Source organism: Lissotriton helveticus, chromosome 7 (assembly GCF_964261635.1).
Source record: "Lissotriton helveticus chromosome 7, aLisHel1.1, whole genome shotgun sequence".
Taxonomy (NCBI): Eukaryota; Metazoa; Chordata; class Amphibia; order Caudata; family Salamandridae; genus Lissotriton; species Lissotriton helveticus.
The window spans coordinates 1,329,932,492-1,329,950,943 of NC_136068.1; positions in this window are offsets into that span (position 1 = coordinate 1,329,932,492).

Below are 18,452 nucleotides of genomic sequence, written 5' to 3' on the forward strand. Positions count from 1 at the left end.
TTTGGGATGATTCATCAAGCGGGGGATAAGAAAAAAGGGGGGTCCCAAAACGCATTTTCTCGGTGTTCAGCTCCATATGAAACTTTAGACACGGTTACAGCCCGAACTACGGAAAGTAATGACTCCAAATTTGGCAAAAAGGTAGGTCTTGGTTCAGAAAGTGACCTTTTTTTTTAAATGGTCTAAATCCTTTGAGTGGCTCCTGAGAAATTCATACATTAAAAAATATTAGTATCTAGTGACTACAATGGATCCGCGAACCCTCCCAAGCACAATCTTGATTCTAATTGGCTGCCAACACTATCTTGTGACTCAGTTGAACTGAGTCACAAGAAAAAAGGAGAAAAAAACCAAGAAAAAAAGGGCAGGGTAGAAACACCCTGACCCCTTAGGCCAGCCCAAAAAAAGCATTAAAAAAAACTTGGCGGGATTTGCGTAGGGTCTGCGAACCTGGCAGAAAACAAACCAAAAAATTAAGCGCTGGCTTTTGCGCTTTGTTTGTTTTAAGACCCCGGGCACGGCCACCCCCAGGGCTTTCTTAATAATGTGCGGGGCAGGGGGCCCCCACGCTGTCCTGGGGACCGCTACGTCCCCATGGGTTTAATTTATTTTAGGTGGGGACCTCACGGACAGCCCAAGTCCCAGGGACTGCCACATCCCCGGAGCCATATGCTTTAAATGCAGGGGGCCATTTGGACACCGCAGCCCCTGGGACTGCCACCTTCAAAGGGCACACTTTATTCAAATATGGGGTCTGTTGCAGACCCCGGGCCATGTGGATCACCACCTTCCTGGGGCTTAAACCAGATGGGAGGCGGGCAGTGCGGCCCCACTCCAGGAGCCCTCCTTGGCCCTGGGGACCGCCAACCTCTAGGGCACGCACACTTTATTCAAATATGGGGGTCCGTTGCAGGCCCCAGGTCCAGCAATGTCCCGGGGGGCCCATCTCCATGACATTGCAGTTTGCTATGGCAGGGCAGGAGCCCTGCTCCCGCCCTGCCATAGCAAACTTCTGCTTCACTTCATGGTCCCCAAGGCGAGGCCAGGCCCCAGAGGTTGGCATCCCCGGGGCCAAAAGGGGCCCATGGTGGGGGACCACACAGAACCCCTGTGTTAATATTAAAAAAAAAAGGCAAAGCCCTTGGGGATTGGGTCCCTTGGCCAAAAATCGCCTCAGGAGGGGGGCCATCCTTGAAATCTAGGTATTAAAAAAAAATAGAAGTAGCCAAGCCCGGGGGATGTGGTTCACAGGGCCAAAAATAGCCTTGGGAGGGGGCTGCGTGGCCTCATTCTCATTCGCCTTTTTGTTTTTTTTAAAGATGGCTCAGGCCCTGGGGGATGGGGTCCCCAGGGCCCAAAATGTATTAAGGGCAGGAGGGGCACACAGCCCCCCTTCCAAAAAGAAGACAGAAAAGAGAAGCCGCCATCTCACTGGAGGCCCTGCTCACTCCCTGCACCACTCTGCAAATGCACCTCCTAGTGCTTTCTAGGTTGGGGGATTAAGTCCCCTTGAATCCTAGGGGTCCTTGGGGCCTACTCGCCCACCAGGTACCTCCAATAAGCTCCACACAGTGGAATTGCTGAGAGGTGGTCCTAGGCCACGCCCCTTTTTACACCACTCTGCAAACCCACCTCTTGGTGCACTGCTAGATGGGCAATGAGGTCCTCTTCTGTCCTGAGGATCTCAGGACTAAAGTGGACTTCATCTCCCAAGCAGCAGTGTGCCAGGAGGCGCATTTGCAGAGTAGTGTAAAAAAGGGGTGTGACCTCTGACCACTCTCAGCAATCCAGCTGTGTGGGGCTTACTAGAGATAACAGAAGGGCTAGTTGGCCCCCAGGGGCCTTCAAGAGGCGAGGGGACTTCATCTCCCAACCAAGAGCGCACCAGGATGCTCGTTTGAGGGGTGGAAAAAGGGGGCGTGGCCTGTTTCCGCTTCTCAGTAATCCCACTGTGTGGGGTTTACTGGAGGTAACAGGTATGCTAGTTGGCCCCTAAGCACCCACAGCAGTGAAGGGGACTTCAATTCCCATCCAAGAGTGCGCCAGGGAGTGTGTTTGCAGAGTGGTGGGAAAAGGGGTCTTCTATGAGAACTTAGCAATCCTCCTGTGTGGGACTTACTGGAGGTAATAGGAGGGGTAGTTGGCCCTCAAGAATGTCCTCGGGGGCCAACTACCCCTCCTGTTACCTCCAGTAAGTCCAACACAGTGGTATTGCTAAAAGGTCTTTGGGGGCCACACACCCCTTTCTCCAGCACTCTGCAAATGCACCTCCTGGCACACTACTGGTTGGGGAATGAAGTCCACTTTACTGCTGAGACACTTTGGGGGCCAAGAAACACTCCTGGTATCTCCTGTAAGTGCTATGCAGTGGAATTCCTGAGCGCTGGTCGAAGGCCAAGCACCCATTGTCTACCACTCTGTAAACGCGACTACTAGTTAAAGAAGCATTTGCATTGTAATAGGTCTCGCATTTGCAAAATTTAGGGCTCTTGGCGTTGTAACTGTACAAGTTTTTTATTAATGTTTTTTGGAGTGAAGTGGATGTACGTTGTGCATAGTGGAATTATGTGGTATGTTGTGCAGTGAAATTATGTGGAATCAAAGTATGTGGTGTTTAGTTTATAGGAATTATGTAGAGTGGTATTATGTGTAATGGAAAGTAATTATGTGGTATGGTATTCAGTGCTGTGGAATGGTAACCTCAGGTTTAGTCTTCCTCATTTCCATAGTAGCTAAACTATAAACTCAATGAGACAAAAAAAGAAATCACCACTGAGGAGCAAGTCTGGACCTCGTCGGAGGTATGAGCAGGGCAACCGAAAATATGGGACTGTCCGGCTGCACCGATTTTCGCATAATTAGACATTTTCCACGTTTGCCACATAATCCATTATCTGCTGCCTAATCTGCAGATTTGAACAAAAAAAACTTGTTTCTGGCTCAAACTTTACCAACAATTCAGTAACAAGTGTTACAGTGTGGTGGAAGGCCCTTTGCAAACCTGGAATGGTCACCTGTTACTTATTGCTAAATGTGAGTGTTAAATTAGTACTAATGAAGTGCAAACCACTCTTGCTTCTTTCTGTGCCTCTCTTGCCTCTTTCTGCATTTCTCTTGCTTCTTTGTTCACCCTTCTTTCTTTTTATGCACTTCTTTTGCCTCTTTCTGCACATCTGTTCCGCTTTCTGCACCTCTCTTCTTTCTGCACCTTTCTTCCTTCTTTCTGCAACTTTCTTTCTTCTGCACCTCTCTTACCTCTTTCTGCACCCTCTTCCCTCTTTATGCACCTCTCTTGCCTCTTTGTATACCTCTTGTGCCTCTTTCTGCACCTCACTTTCTTCTTTCCGCACTTCCCTTGCTTCTTTCTACATCTCACTTGCTTCTTTCTGCACCCGTTTTGCCTCTTTCTGTACCTCTGTTGCTTCTATCTGCACTTCTCTTGCTTCTTTCTCCACATCTCTTGCTTCTTTCTGCTCCTCTTGTGCTTCTTTCTGCATCCCTCTTCCCTCTTTCTGCACTCTTCTTCCCTGTTTGTGCCCCACTCTTTCCTCTTTCTGCAGTTCTCTTGTCTTCTTCTGCACATCTATTGCTCCTTTTACACCCTCTTGCCCCTTTCTGCACTTCTGTTGGTTCTTTCTGTATTGCTCTTGCATCTTTCTGCACCTCTCTTGCAAATTTCTACACCCTTCTTGCCTCTTTCTGCACCCCTCTTCCCTCTTTCTGCACCTCTCTTGCCTCTGTCTGCATCCGTGTACTCTCCTTCTGCACCTCGCATGCTTGTTTCGGAAACTCTCTTGCCTCCTTCCGAAGTTCTCTTACCTCTTTCTGTTCCTCTGTTGCTTCTTTATGCACTTGTTCCTCTTTCTGCACCCTTCTTGCTTCTTTCTGCACCTTCGTTGGTTCTTTATGCACTTCTCTTGCTTTTTTACACTTCTCTCTTTCTCCTTTCTGTGCCCCTCTTTCATCTTTCTGCACATCTCTGCCTGTTTCTGCAACTCTCTTGCCTTTTTCTGCAGTTCTCTTGCCTCCTTTTGCACTTCTGTTGCTTCTTTCTACACTTCTCTTGCCTCTTTCTGCACGTCTCTTGACTCTTTCTGCACCTCACTTGTCTCTGTCATCACTTTTCTTGCTTCTTCTTACACCTCTGTTGCTTCTTTCAACACCTCTATTGCCTCTTTATGCACTGCTCTTGCCTGTTTCTGCACATGTCTTGCCTCTATCTGCACCACTGTTGCCTCTTTCTGCACCTCATTTGTTTCTTTCTGAACCCCTCTTGCCTCTTTCTGCACCTCCTGTTGCCTCTTTCTGCACATCTCCTGCCTGTTTCTGCACTTCTGTTGCCTCTTTCTGCACTTTTCTTGTCTTTTTCTGCACCTGTTGCTCCTGTCTGCACTTCTCTTTCTATACCCCTGTTTCCTCTTCCTGCACCTCTGTTGCTTCTTTCAGGACTTCTCTTCTTTCTTTTTGCACATATCTTACTTCTTTCTTCACCCCTCTTGCCTCTTTCTGTACCTCTCTTTCCTCTTTGTGTACCTCTCTGGCCTTCTTACTGCACTTCTGTTGCCTATTTCTGCACCCTCTTGCCTCTATCTGCACGTTTATTGGTTCTTTCTGCACTGTTCTTGCTTCTATCTGCACCTCTCTTGCCTCTTTCTGCAGTTCTCTTGCCTCCTTCTGCACATCTGTTGCTTATCTCTGTACTTTTCTTGCCTCAATCTGTACTCCTCTTGCCTGTTTCTGCAACTCACTTGCCAGTTTCTGTACCCCTCTTGCCTCTTCCTGCACTTTTCCTGCCTCTTTCTGCACACCACTCACCTCTTTCTGCACTTCTCTTGCTTTTATCTGTACCTCTCTTGTTTCTTCCTGTAACTCTCTTGTCTCTTTCATCACTTCTTTTGCTTGTTTCTGTACCTCTATTGCCTCTTTCTGCATCCCTTTCCCTCTTACTATGCCTCTCTGGCCTATCTGCAACTCTTGTGCCTCTTTCTGCAGTTCTCTCGCCTTCTTCTGCACCTCTGTTACTTCTTTCTGCACTTCTCTTGTCTATTTCTGTACCCTCTTGCCTGTTTCTGCAACTCACTTGCCTTTTTTCAGCACTTCTCTTGCCTCTTTCTGCACTTCACTTGGCTGTTTCTGCACCTGTCTTGCCTCTTTCTGCACCACTGTTGTCTTTTTCTGCACCTCAGTTGCTTCTTTCTGTTCCTTTCTTGCCTCTGTCTGCAACCTGGTCCTCTCTTTCTGCACCTTTTTTACCTGTTTATGCATCCCTTTCCCTCTTACTATGCCTCTCTGGCCTGTGTCTGCAACTCTTGTGCCTCTTTCTGCCATTTTCTTGCCTCTTTCTGCACCTCTGTTGCTTCTTTCTATTGTCTGTTGCCTCGTTACGTACCCGTCTTGCTTTTTTCCACATCTCTCTTGCTTCTTTCTGCACCACTCTTACCTCTATCTGCACCCCTCTATCCTCTTTCTGCACCTCCATGTCTGTTTCTGCAGTTCTTGTACCTCCTTCTGCACCTCTGTTTGCCTCTTTTTGCACTTGTCTTGCATATTCCTACGCCCCTGTTGCCTGTTTCTGTACCTCACTTGCCTCTCTCGGAACCTCTCTTGCCTCTTTGTGCACTTCTCTTGATTCTTTCTGCACCTCTCTTGCCTCTTTTGGCACTTCTCTTGCTTTTTTATCTCTTGTTTCTTTCTGCAATTTTCTTGTCTCTTTCATCACTTTTCTTGCTTCTGTCTGCCCCTCTGTTGCTCCTTTCAGCACTTCTCTTGTCTCTTTCTGCACTTTTCTTGCCTGTTTCTGTACCTGCCTTGCCTCTTTCTGCACCACTGCTGCCTCTTTCTACACCTCACTTGCTTCTCTCTCCACCCCTCTTGCCTCTTTCTGCACCCCTCTTCCGTCTTTATGTTCCTATCTTCCGTCTTTACCTTCCTCTTGCTGCACCCCTGTTTTCTCTTTCTGCACCTCTCTTGTCTGTTTCTACACCACTGTTGCCTCTTTCTGCACTTCTCTTTTAATTTCTTGCATCTCTTTTGCTTCTTTCTGCACTTCTCGTGCCTCTTTCTTTACCCCTTTTCCCGCACCTCTGTTGCTTCTTTCTGCACTTCTCTCACTTCTTTCTGCACCCCTCTTGCCTCTTTCTGCACCCTCCTTTCTTCTTTGTGGACCTCTTTTGCCTCTTTCTGCACCTCTCTTCCCTCTTTCTGTACCTCTTTCTGCTTGTTTTCACACCTCTTTTGCCTTTTTGTACAAAAATGTACAGAGTATGCTGTTTGAAACACAGGTATTCATGTATTTGTATGCTTATATTTATGTAACATGTCACTAGGTAAACACAGAGACACACACATGCATACCTTCATAAACCTGGTCAGACATACAACAGTGATATTGTTAGAATTGCTGTTTTGCATTTGGTAATCCTAACATTCTGAGCAGTCGATGAATAATGAACCTTCAAAATAAAAGTGAGTTTCAAGACATCTTGGGAGAAGGATTAGTGAATAGGCTACTTTGTATGAGTCTGTGGAAAGGTACAGTCGAAGTTGACCTCTTTCTGCACCTCTGTTACTTCTTTCTGTATCTTTCTTTCTCTTTGTGCACCTATCTTGCTTCTTTCTGCACTTCTCTTGCTTCTTTTTGCACCTTTCTTCCTCTTTCTGGACTACTGTTGCCTCTTTATGCATTTCTCCTGCTTCTTTCTGTATCTTTCTTTCTCTTTATGCACCTATCTTACATCTTTCTGCACTTCTTTTGCTTCTGTTTGCACCTTTCTTCCTCTTTCTGGGCTACTGTTGCCTCTTTCTATACTTCTCTAGCTTCTATCCGCTCCTTGCTTCCTCTTTCTGTACATGTCCTACCTATGTGGGCAGAGTTTGAATTTAACATTTGAAAAACCTTAGAAATTTAAATTTCTTCATGGAAAGATCAAAGGCAAAACCGAGTCTGCACACTGTGTGGCTATAAACATGAATCCCTTTAACATATTTTCTGCACATGCCCATAGCTATTAAAAGAAAGGAGGATATTATTAAAAGAAATATTTATCAACTTGAAAATTCGAATGAGTAGAAAAGCAGTAATCACCTGGCTTGGCGTTCCTCAAACCCCCTAGTCTGTAGGGGGGTAAAATGTTTAAATCTGTATTTAACCGCTTGCGCGCTAGCGGGGTTTCCCGCTGTGGGCTGCGATATGTAAAAACCCTCGTTACATGACAAGGTCAGCTCGTCATGCGCGCAGCGCAGGTAACGCCCATGACGAGCTGACCTTGTCATTAGCGTCGAAGGGGTTAAAGGAAATGGGTCGAAATCCTTTGGAGACCCAGACAGATTATTAGAATCAGTGGAATACTACAAAAAAAGAAATAAGCTGTTTTACATATATTTTTTTACTATGACACAGTTTTCTCAATTTTATAAGGATTTTTATTAATGTTCCAATAGATTAAGATCAAAGACTAACTGTTTTAAAATGTAATTAATGATTTGTCTTTGTTTTTCCTTATTAGGACATAGTTGTGCTGCTAAAAATGTTGCCTGGTGTGATTTTTTTTTAAAGACCGAAGACTTAAATAAATAAACTTGAAACGTAGAAATTTACTGAAAAAACAGAGGTTTCCGGGATGTTATAGTTTGTATTAGCACTTAGAAAAACCTTAGAAATTCACTGAAATAAACACAGGTTTCAGGGACATTACAGTTAGGAATTAGCATTTAAAAAAACCTTAGATATTCATTGAAAAAGCCACAGGTTTCAGGGAGGTTATAGTTAGGCTGACATTACACTCATACAAAAGCTTTAATGTGAAAGCCTCAAAAGCACTGACAGACGTGATTCAGCACAACACCTTTTTCAATGTCAGTTACATCTTTTTACCAACCATTTTAAAATCCATCACATAGCTTCATCAAAAGATAAGAAGGCCTAATAATGATGGTCATTCACATGTTAAATCGGCGCCCATCTTATAACGTTCAAGTAAGAATAGAAAACCAAACATGTAATAGTGAAATGTGTTATAAAAACATTAGTGCAGATTTACAAGCTCCTTGCGCCACCAGTGTTTCACTTTCGTGACGCAACGGTGGTGCCATTCACTGCCCCATATTTACAAGGACAGGAAAAGCCACTCTGCGTGACTTTTCCTGTCCTTGTAAATATGGCCCCTTTACATACAACACTTTGCGTGAAAGGGGCGTTCCATGGGTGTTGCTGTGGGTGTTCCCACAAAACATTCATTGAACCGGACACATTTCCAGATTTACGAGAAATCCTACACCTGGAAATGTGTTAGAATGCTATGCCACCCTAGGGGTGGCGTAGCGAGGGGCAACGAGGAGAAATTTTTAATTTCTCCTGGTTTTCTTCCTCTTTCAGTGCGTGCTGCATTCTGCAGCACGCATTGAAAGAAGAAAATGCCTGTAGTGAGTGTTTTTGTGCAGGAAGGTGCCCCTTCCTGAACAAAAACAACCTCTCCAAGATGCAGACATCCTTGCACCATGGTGCAAGGGTGCCCGCGCCGGCCCATGGCATCTGTTTGTGCACCAGCACAGGGGAGAGCACAGGAATCTGACTTATTATTGTAAATATGTTGCATTCCTGTGATTTGAAAGTGCCACAGCGTGGCGCAGCCAAAGGGCTTGCTGTGCCGTGCTGCAGCACTTTCTTGTAAACCTGCCCCATTATTGTTACAAGTAATTTTCCAAGCAGAGTGGGGATAATGTCACATGGGAAAAATAATTCACATATTAATTAGTCATATATAAAAAATATATCTCCAATCAATTTCATCAATTCATATTAATACAAAAATTCGAATCTATCCCACTCTGTTAAAAAATAAACCCTGTATGGCATTGTGTAATGGAGACAAAATATATATGTACATTTTTACAAAACATACATTTCAATCTCGAAGCAGCCAGTTAATATATTCCCAAATCTTCATTCTTTATTCTAAGTGAATCCAAAGTTATTCCTCATTCTGCAGACCATGCAGGACATTTGTTTGATAGATAGATAGATAGATAGATAGATAGATAGATAGATAGATAGATAAATAGATAGATAGATATTTGTAGTATTAGGGTTTAGGGTGGATACGGGTTTTTGGGTGGCAAAGGCAATCATTTCAGGCTTTAGGCTAGGTATAGGGTTTTTGAGTGGCAAGTGATTTTTAGGGTCTAGGGTGGGTAAGGGTTTTTGTGTGGCAAGGAATTTTTAGGGTTTAGGGTGGGTAACGGTATTGGGGGGGCAAGGGTAATTTTTGGGTTTAGGGTGGGTATGCGTTTTTGTGTGGTAAGGGTATTTTTACAGTTACAGATGGGTATCAGTTTTTCGGTGGCTAGGGATTTTTAGGGTTTAGGGTTGGTAGGGGTATTTTTAGGGTTCAGTGTGGATATGGGTTTTTGTGTGGTAAGATAATTGTTAGAGTGGGTATGTTTTATTTGGGTGGCAAGGGGATTTATACATATATCTATCTGTATATATATATATATATATATATATGTTTACTGAAAAACACAGGTTTCAGGGACGTTATTGTTAGTTGGACATTTCACTTTGGCTGTTATAGTTAGTTGAGGTAACTATAACTTGTGCCCCCGCAATGCACTGCTAATGACTTCTAAGCATGGGCGTAAAATCCGCTCCGCTCGCGGATTTTTCGGATTTTCGGCAAATTCGCAATCCGCGAACTCTCGCGAATTTGTCGAAAATCCGTGAATCCGCTCGCGGCGGATTTTTTGCTTGGTTGCGGCGCGCGGCGTGGTGCACGGCGTTCACTTTCCGTCATTAAGCGTTTGCCGAGTTGTTTTTCTCGATCATATTTTGCGAGTGCTGCGCCATTTTGGATCTTGCTGCGTGATCCCGCGGGAGTTTGGCGCCCGCGAATACGTAATCGCGGCTTGCCACCTTGCACAGCACACCTCGCGAGAGTTCGCAATTGCGAACACGTAGTTGCGGCGGAAAGGAACAATCTCGCACTCGCGAAATAGAGATTTTGCAATTCTGCACAAGAAATCCACCAGCAAACAGGATAAACCTTCAGAAAATGATGATTTTTAACAGAATCACTCCTCAGGTTGACATTTGCATGGCCTTTTTTTGCAAGGAGTCCATTTTTGGGGGGGGGAGGGAAGGAAGTGCCCCACAGTCTCCAACTTCCTGTTCCTGTCCAGCAGGCTCCTCCCAGTGCTTGGTCCATCTCCTGGTCACTTTCATTTGGATCTGGAGCTGGAAGGATTACTTTTTGTGGGTGCTGCTGGATATTTGGATTTGAGGCCTTTTTGACTTTCTTTGGATCACTTTTGGATTAGAAATCAACTTTCACAAGTAAGTTTGTTTGGGGCATTACAGTTGCTGCAACTACAATTTTGGAACTTTTTCAGAACATTAAATAAATTATATTGTGGGTAGCCACAGTATCCAGTAGGACCAGGGTTGGTTATGGGTGCATGATACAACTGTTTTGTTGAATTTAAACACCATTGAGGCCATGGATGGGCTGGGATTGTGCTTATTTTTGTTGTTTTTGTCGTTTTTTTGGGGCTGCTGGTGGGGCCTTTTCCCCAGGGGTGGTGGTGCATGGACTGAGTGTGCCTGTGGTGTGGTCTCACTCTCTTTAATGTAAACATCATGGATGGCATTGGATTGTGGTGATTTTTGGCTGTTTTTCTGTTTTTTGGGGGTGTACTGTTGAGGTGGACTGGCCATGTTGGTGGTGGTGGTGGCCATCTTGAGTGCTGGCTGGTACAGGCAACATGTGCTTGGGGTGCAAGGGACCATTTTGAAGAGGGGCAGTGTCTGAGGCCTGCACCTATTTTGCCTACTTTTCATCCATTATGCCCAGGGGTAGTGAGTGTTGCATGGGCCTAGTCTTTCTGAGGGGTGTCTTCTTGAATTTAAACACCATTGAGGCCATGGATGGGCTGGGATTGTGCTGATTTTATTGTTTTTTGTCGTTTTTTTGGGGCTGCTGGTGGGGCCCTTTGCCCAGGGGTGGTGAGTGTTGCATGGGCCTAGTCTTTCTGTGGGGTGTCCTCTTGAATTTAAACACCATTGAGGCCATGGATGGGCTGGGATTGTGCTGTTTTTTGTGGTTTTTGTCGTTTTTTTGGGGCTGCTGGTGTGGCCTTTTGCCCAGGGGTAGTGGTGCATGGACTGAGTGTGCCTGTAGTGTGGTCTCACTCTCTATACTGTAAACATCCTGGATGGCATTGGATTGTGGTGATTTGTGGGTGTTTTTTGTTTTTTTGGGGTGTACTGTTGATGTGGACTGGCTTGGGGTGTAAGGGGGGGCCATTTTGAAGAGAGGCAGTGTCTGAGGCCTGCACTTATTTTGCCTACTTTTCATCCATTATGCCCAGGGGTAGTGAGTGTTGCATGGGCCTAGTCTTTCTGTGGGGTGTCTTCTTGAATTTAAACACCATTGAGGCCATGGATGGGCTGGGATTGTGCTGATTTTATTGTTTTTTGTCGTTTTTTTGGGGCTGCTGGTGGGGCCCTTTGCCCAGGGGTGGTGAGTGTTGCATGGGCCTAGTCTTTCTGTGGGGTGTCCTCTTGAATTTAAACACCATTGAGGCCATGGATGGGCTGGGATTGTGCTGTTTTTTGTGGTTTTTGTCTTTTTTTGGGGGCTGCTGGTGTGGCCTTTTGCCCAGGGGTAGTGGTGCATGGACTGAGTGTGCCTGTAGTGTGGTCTCACTCTCTTTAATGTAAACATCCTGGATGGCATTGGATTGTGGTGATTTGTGGGTGTTTTTCTGTTTTTTGGGGTGTACTGTTGATGTGGACTGGCTTGGAGTGTAAGGGGGGGCCATTCTGAAGAGAGGCAGTGTCTGAGGCCTGCACGTATTTTGCCTACTTTTCATCCATTATGCCCAGGGGTAGTGAGTGTTGCATGGGCCTAGTCTTTCTGTGGGGTGTCTTCTTGAATTTAAACACCATTGAGGCCATGGATGGGCTGGGATTGTGCTGTTTTTTGTGGTTTTTGTCGTTTTTTGGGGGCTGCTGGTGTGGCCTTTTGCCCAGGGGTAGTGGTGCATGGACTGAGTGTGCCTGTAGTGTGGTCCCACTCTCTATAATGTAAACATCCTGGATGGCATTGGATTGTGGTGATTTGTGGGTGTTTTTCTGTTTTTTTGGGGTGTACTGTTGATGTGGACTGGCTTGGGGTGTAAGGGGGGCCATTTTGAAGAGAGGCAGTGTCTGAGGCCTGCACTTATTTTGCCTACTTTTCATCCATTATGCCCAGGGGTAGTGAGTGTTGCATGGGCCTAGTCTTTCTGTGGGGTGTCTTCTTGAATTTAAACACCATTGAGGCCATGGATGGGCTGGGATTGTGCTGTTTTTTTGTGGTTTTTGTCATTTTTTTGGGGCTGCTGGTGTGGCCTTTTGCCCAGGGGTAGTGGTGCATGGACTGAGTGTGCCTGTGGGGTCTCACTCTCTTTAATGTAAACATCCTGGATGGCATTGGATTGTGGTGATTTTTGGGTGTTTTTCTGTTTTTTTGGGGTGTACTGTTGATGTGGACTGGCCATGTGGGTGGTGGTGGTGGCCATCTTGAGTGCTGGCTGGTACAGGCAACATGTGCTTGGGGTGCAAGGGGCCATTTTGAAGAGAGGCAGTGTCTGAGGCCTGCACTTATTTAGCCTACTTTTCATCCATTATCCCCAGGGGTAGTGACTCAGTGTTGCATGGGCCTAGTCTTTCTGTGTGGTGTCTTGAATGTAAACATCATGGATGGCATGGGATTGTGCTTATTTTTCTGTGTTTTTCCATTTTTTGGGGTGTATAACTGAACTGATGTTCCTCTGTCTTCCATTGCTTTTAGGTGCACAAGACTCTAGAGAACCACCAGTGCCAGGAAGAAGTCCTGCAGCGGTGTGTGTGTGCAGCATAACGTCACGCGACGTCACGTCTGGACACAGACAACTCTGCAACTCGTGCAACTGCTGCCTGCTGTTCTGAAGAAGATGGCCCCAAAAAAAGTTACCCGTAGCTCCTCTAGCAAGAAAGTTGCCAGTAAGGAGCAGAAGAAGCAAGTTACCAAGGAGACTGGTGTGCCGGCCGCCCCTTTTTTTGGGAGTAAAAAAAAAAGTATGCCTGCAGCAGCAGCGGGATCTGCTGGGGACCAAGCTGGGAGCAGCACCCCCGCTCCATTGGGCTCAGTGCCACCACCACCGCCACGCCAACTTAAGTCCAAGCCCTTCAGTGCTGCAGAGGCACTTAGTCTAGTTGTTCAATCACCATCGACCAGTGATGTTGGCTCATCGCAAGAAAGTAGCAGCAATGCCCCTCAATCAACACAGGTTGTTGTAACTCATCTGACGAGTGTTGAACAACCACAGCCGCAACAAAAACCACATGTGCAAGTACAAGCCCAAGTACATGCGGAAGGAGAGGCAGCGCAAGGAGATGCGCAAGCAGAGGTGCATGGAGGGTCACAAGTGCCCACAATAGTTGTTCCTCCCGAAGTAGGGGCACATCAGGAAATCGACAATCAAGGCGAGGTATCATTTGAGGAAGACACTCCTCCTGATGATCATTCATTGTCTTCCACACCCCTAGCAAGGAAGAGATCAAGGGTGGTGTCTACATCTTCTTCAAGCACACCTCCTTCTGATGATACGGATCAAAATTGGGAACCAGCACCACTGCCGTCTGAGAGTGAGGCACATGATCTGACAAAGGTAGTTAAGCGTAAAAGGAAGCTCGTCCAAAGTCTCAGAGTTATGGAGTGTGATGATGAGGCTCAACAAGAAGTGGCGGATACTGCTGCTGATGAAGACTCTGACAACGACGACCCAGTCATCATAAAAGTCACTGCAGCCCCAGCGGGCATGCAGCAAACAGACATTTTGACCCTAGCCCGAAAAGCTGCTGAGCGTGATGATGATGATGTTGTCGACGAGGAGGCAGTGGAAACACCACAATCATTGGAGTTAAGTACACCAACTCGTACCGCTTCCATATTTCTTTCTCACAAGAAGGGACCTCCATCCACCTCGACCTTAATTTGTGGCGGTGAAAGTGCACAACGTACAAAAGTTGGGCAATCCAGATCCTCCACTTCATCTGGCATTAGCAGCATGACCACCACCACCAGTATCGCCGCCTCCTCCAGGCCCCACAGACACTTCAAGTCCCCAGTTTGGGACTTCTTTACTGTTTGCCCAAAAAGGGAAAAGTTCGCCATTTGTACCCTTTGTAAGCTTGCAGTTAGTCGTGGTAAGTCAGGTACCAACTATGGTACCGGAGGCCAGAGAGGTCATCTTGAGAGACAGCACACTGTCCAATGGTTTGCGCACCTAGATGCGATCAAGGAAGCCCGAATTGGAAGTCAAGAAAACGTTGATGTTGCATCTGATGATGACGAGGAGGAAGAAGACGTGTCAAACACTTCACTTACACCCAGTACCCCTGTCAGCAGCACACCCCGTGTGAGGCACACTAAGAGTGTTGGAGCGAGTGAGACACCAAAGCGCAAAAGTTCACCAGCGAGCATAATTGGGTCAATGAAGTCATTATCATCCCGTAAATGCTTGGTCCAGGGCAACATTAGAACCATGTTTTCTTCAGACGCGCCATATGAACGCAACCACCCACTGACGCGTCTGTATAACACTAAGCTGGCTAAAATGCTAGCTGTGGACCTTCTCCCTTTTTCTTTTGTAGAAGCGGTAGGTTTTCTAGAATTAGTGGCAACGCTCTGCCCTAAATGGAAGGTTCCTAGCCGGTTCTATTTTGCCAGAGTTGCGGTTCCAGCACTACATGAAAATGTGCTGGAGGCGATTGGGGCAGCTTTGCAGAAGAGTGCTGTTCACACTATACATCTGACAACAGACATGTGGACCAGTGGCGCAGGCGCTGATTACATGTGCATCACTGCACACTGGGTCTCTTTTTCAGGTGTTAAAGCAAAGCTAAACGCAGGTGTTGACCCGGACCAAGTTTTTAAAGCTGCTCGGAAACATGCAACACTAGCCATGTTTGGCTTGGAGAAAAGTCACACAGCACAAAACATTTTGGAAGAGTTTAACAAAAAGGTCTTTCACTGGCTGTCCCCAAAATAACGCCGGATTGGTTATGTTTCCACGGATAATGGCGCCAATGTAGTTAAGGCCATGGCGCTGGGTGACTATTTCAGAGTGCCGTGTTTGGCGCACTGTATCAACCTGGTAGTTCAAAAATTCTTGAGTGATAGAGACAGTACAGCGTTCGAGGTAATGGCCACCTGCCGCAAAATGTGCAACCATTTCAGCCATTCTTTTAAGGCCCGGAAGCATCTGAGGAGGCTGCTACTTGAACGTCGAATGCCAGTGAAAGCACTCATCCAGGAGGTGGCAACACGTTGGAACTCAACCTTCTACATGCTTGAGCGTCTGTATGAGCAGTATACGGTACTCGATCACTATTTCTTAACAGAGGGTACAGCTCAGAAGGACCTGCGGATGGGTGCGGCGCAATGGGACATAGTTAAAAGCCTGACAGACATGCTTCGTCCTTTTGAGTTCTTCACGCGTGCAGTCAGCCAGGAGGACTGTAATTTGGGAAAAGCTATCCCATTGTTGTGCATGCTGGAGCACCAACTGAAGGCGGTGTCTTCTGAGTTTGAAAAAGATGCCAAAAAAAAAGACCCTTTTATTTTGTCGGAGAAATTATTAGAGCGCCTATGTGGTGATGAACGTCTTAAAAAGATCAACTCAGAACAGCATTACATTTGTGCTACTATTCTGGATCCACGCTACAAAAAGGCGCTGGCAGGCCAAGCATTCTTTCCTTTTGCTGATGAAGATGTTAAAAAGTACAAACGTTGGCTAGCCTGGTCAGCCAAGAGGTTTGAAAAAGAACGGCAGGATATTGAAGGAGAAGAAGGCAGTACATCAGCATCTGCATCAGCAGGCCATCCCCAGTCAAAAAATCCACTTCTGCACCTGTGGCTGTGACACAAGTGACCTCTCAGCCGTTAAAGACACCGGCAACCGGATCATCTGCACCAGACACAACAGTAACAGTGGCTGCTGTAGAGGATTGGCTAACTTTGCTTGGGTATGGTTCTCGAAAAAATGTCACAGGCACAGCAAAAAGTAAGCAAAGTGGAGGAACCGCTGAGGACCTTGAGTCGATGGTGCAGGACTATCTGAATGACTCAACAGAGGTCTTTCTTAATGATGAGCCATTGCAGTATTGGCATGGGAAAAAACAATTGTGGCCACAGCTCTCCAACCTGGCTATAAACTATTTGTCTTGCCCACTCGCAAGTGTGTCTTCTGAACGGGTTTTCAGTGCTGCTGGTGGCATTGTAACTCCCAAACGGAGCCGTCTCTCGCCCAAAAATGTGGAGCGGCTGACAATGATCAAGATGAATCAGCACCTCATACCACCAGATTACAAAGTACGAGAAAGCACGCCGCATGAAGACCAGGAGGACGGCAACGTAGATGAGGGGATTTGTTCTCTGTTCGGTCACACTGACCTCATCCTGCCTGAATTCGCAGAGTATGATGACGAAATCTTCTTCTTATTCCCTGACACCGAGCCCTGAAAATGAGACAATGAATCAATAACTTTCTTTTTCGTCCTTATTCACTTTTATTCCTGTGTGTCTGTCTTTCTTTGTTTTGCACAGTTAATTTAATTCAAACTTTAATCACCTAATCCCAAAAACAAGCCCATCAGCAGAACTGTCTTCACTTGTTTGCTTATTGATTTGAAGGTGCCGCAGTCTACATTCCTCAGGTTCACAAGTTCTGAAGAACATGCTCCTCTATCCTCCTCCTCCAGACTCCTATTTCCCTCAAAGCAGAGGGCTGGATTACGCCCAATGAAGAAAGACTCAGCACTTTTGGAGGTGTTCTACTTCTTTGCGGGTGAGTTGACGGCTCTGGGCCCATTGCTGTGAAGCTCCAATAACGGATAAAAGTGTTTTGGACCAAATATGACGCGGAAATTTCTTGCCGTTTTTGCTGACTTGCTTGCCTTTGAGGTGCTCTTTGGCGGGGTTCCGGGTGTTTGTGGGTGAGTTTTGGGGTCTGGGAGCACTGCTGCGACAGTCTAATCTTGATTGCATTTGCTTTTCAGGAAATCCGTGGTGGAAAACAGGAGTTATGATGATGACCTAGCTGCACAGCGCGTTTGGACCGAAGGCCGAGAGATATTGTAAGTATGAGATTTTGCTTTTTGGCTGTTTGGGGGTGTTGTCGTGTGCTTTTTGGCGGGTGGGTTGGCGGGTCTCTTGGGGCATTCCTGTGAAGGTCTAATAACGGATAGAAGTGTCTAGGACAAAATCCATGCAGATTTTTTTTTTGCTATTTCTTCTGACATCTTGCTCAACGTAGCGTTTCCGGGGACCTGTTTGAGGGGCTTCCTGGTGTTTGTTGGTGGGTTTTGGTGTCTCTGTCGGAGCACTGCTGCGACAGTCTAAACTTGATTGCATTTGCTTTTCAGGAAATCCGTGGTGGAAAACAGGAGTTATGATGATGACCTAGCTGCACAGCGCGTTTGGACCGAAGGCCGAGAGATATTGTAAGTATGAGATTTTGCTTTTTGGCTGTTTGGGGGTGTTGTCGTGTGCTTTTTGGCGGGTGGGTTGGCGGGTCTCTTGGGGCATTCCTGTGAAGGTCTAATAACGGATAGAAGTGTCTAGGACAAAATACATGCAGATTTTTTTTTTGCTATTTCTTCTGACATCTTGCTCAATGTAGCGTTTCCGGGGACCTGCTTGAGGGGCTTCCTGGTGTTTGTTGGTGGGTTTTGGTGTCTCTGTCGGAGCACTGCTGCGACAGTCTAAACTTGATTGCATTTGCTTTTCAGGAAATCCGTGGTGGAAAACAGGAGTTATGATGATGACCTAGCTGCACAGCGCGTTTGGACCGAAGGCCGAGAGATATTGTAAGTATGAGATTTTGCTTTTTGGCTGTTTGGGGGTGTTGTCGTGTGCTTTTTGGCGGGTGGGTTGGCGGCTCTCTTGGGGCATTCCTGTGAAGGTCTAATAACGGATAGAAGTGTTTAGGACAAAATCCATAAGGAAAAACCTTTTGGCACTTTCTGTAACTTAGGGTTCGTTAGGGTTAGCTAACTATTATTTTGGCCATACTTATTTATCCTTAAAAAGGTGACTCAGACAGAGTACGCAATTTCAACAATATTGTACTGTCTTAGGGAAATCAAAGTGTGACTTTTTGCACCACACAGCGTACATACCTTATATTTATTTATCAGTGGTATTGTAATAGCACTTCCTGTTTTACGTTCAATAATTACAGGCCGGGTTTCAGTCAACATCCGCCAGGCAGGCAGTGGACAGGGTGTCTTCTGTCAGTGGTCACCAACATTGATGGACGAAGCATCAGCTGGAATGGAGGAGTGCCGCTAATAAGAGGAATTGTTTGCTGCATGCAACTTACTTACCAAATTCAACAGGACAACTCCAACAACATACAGAATACAGATA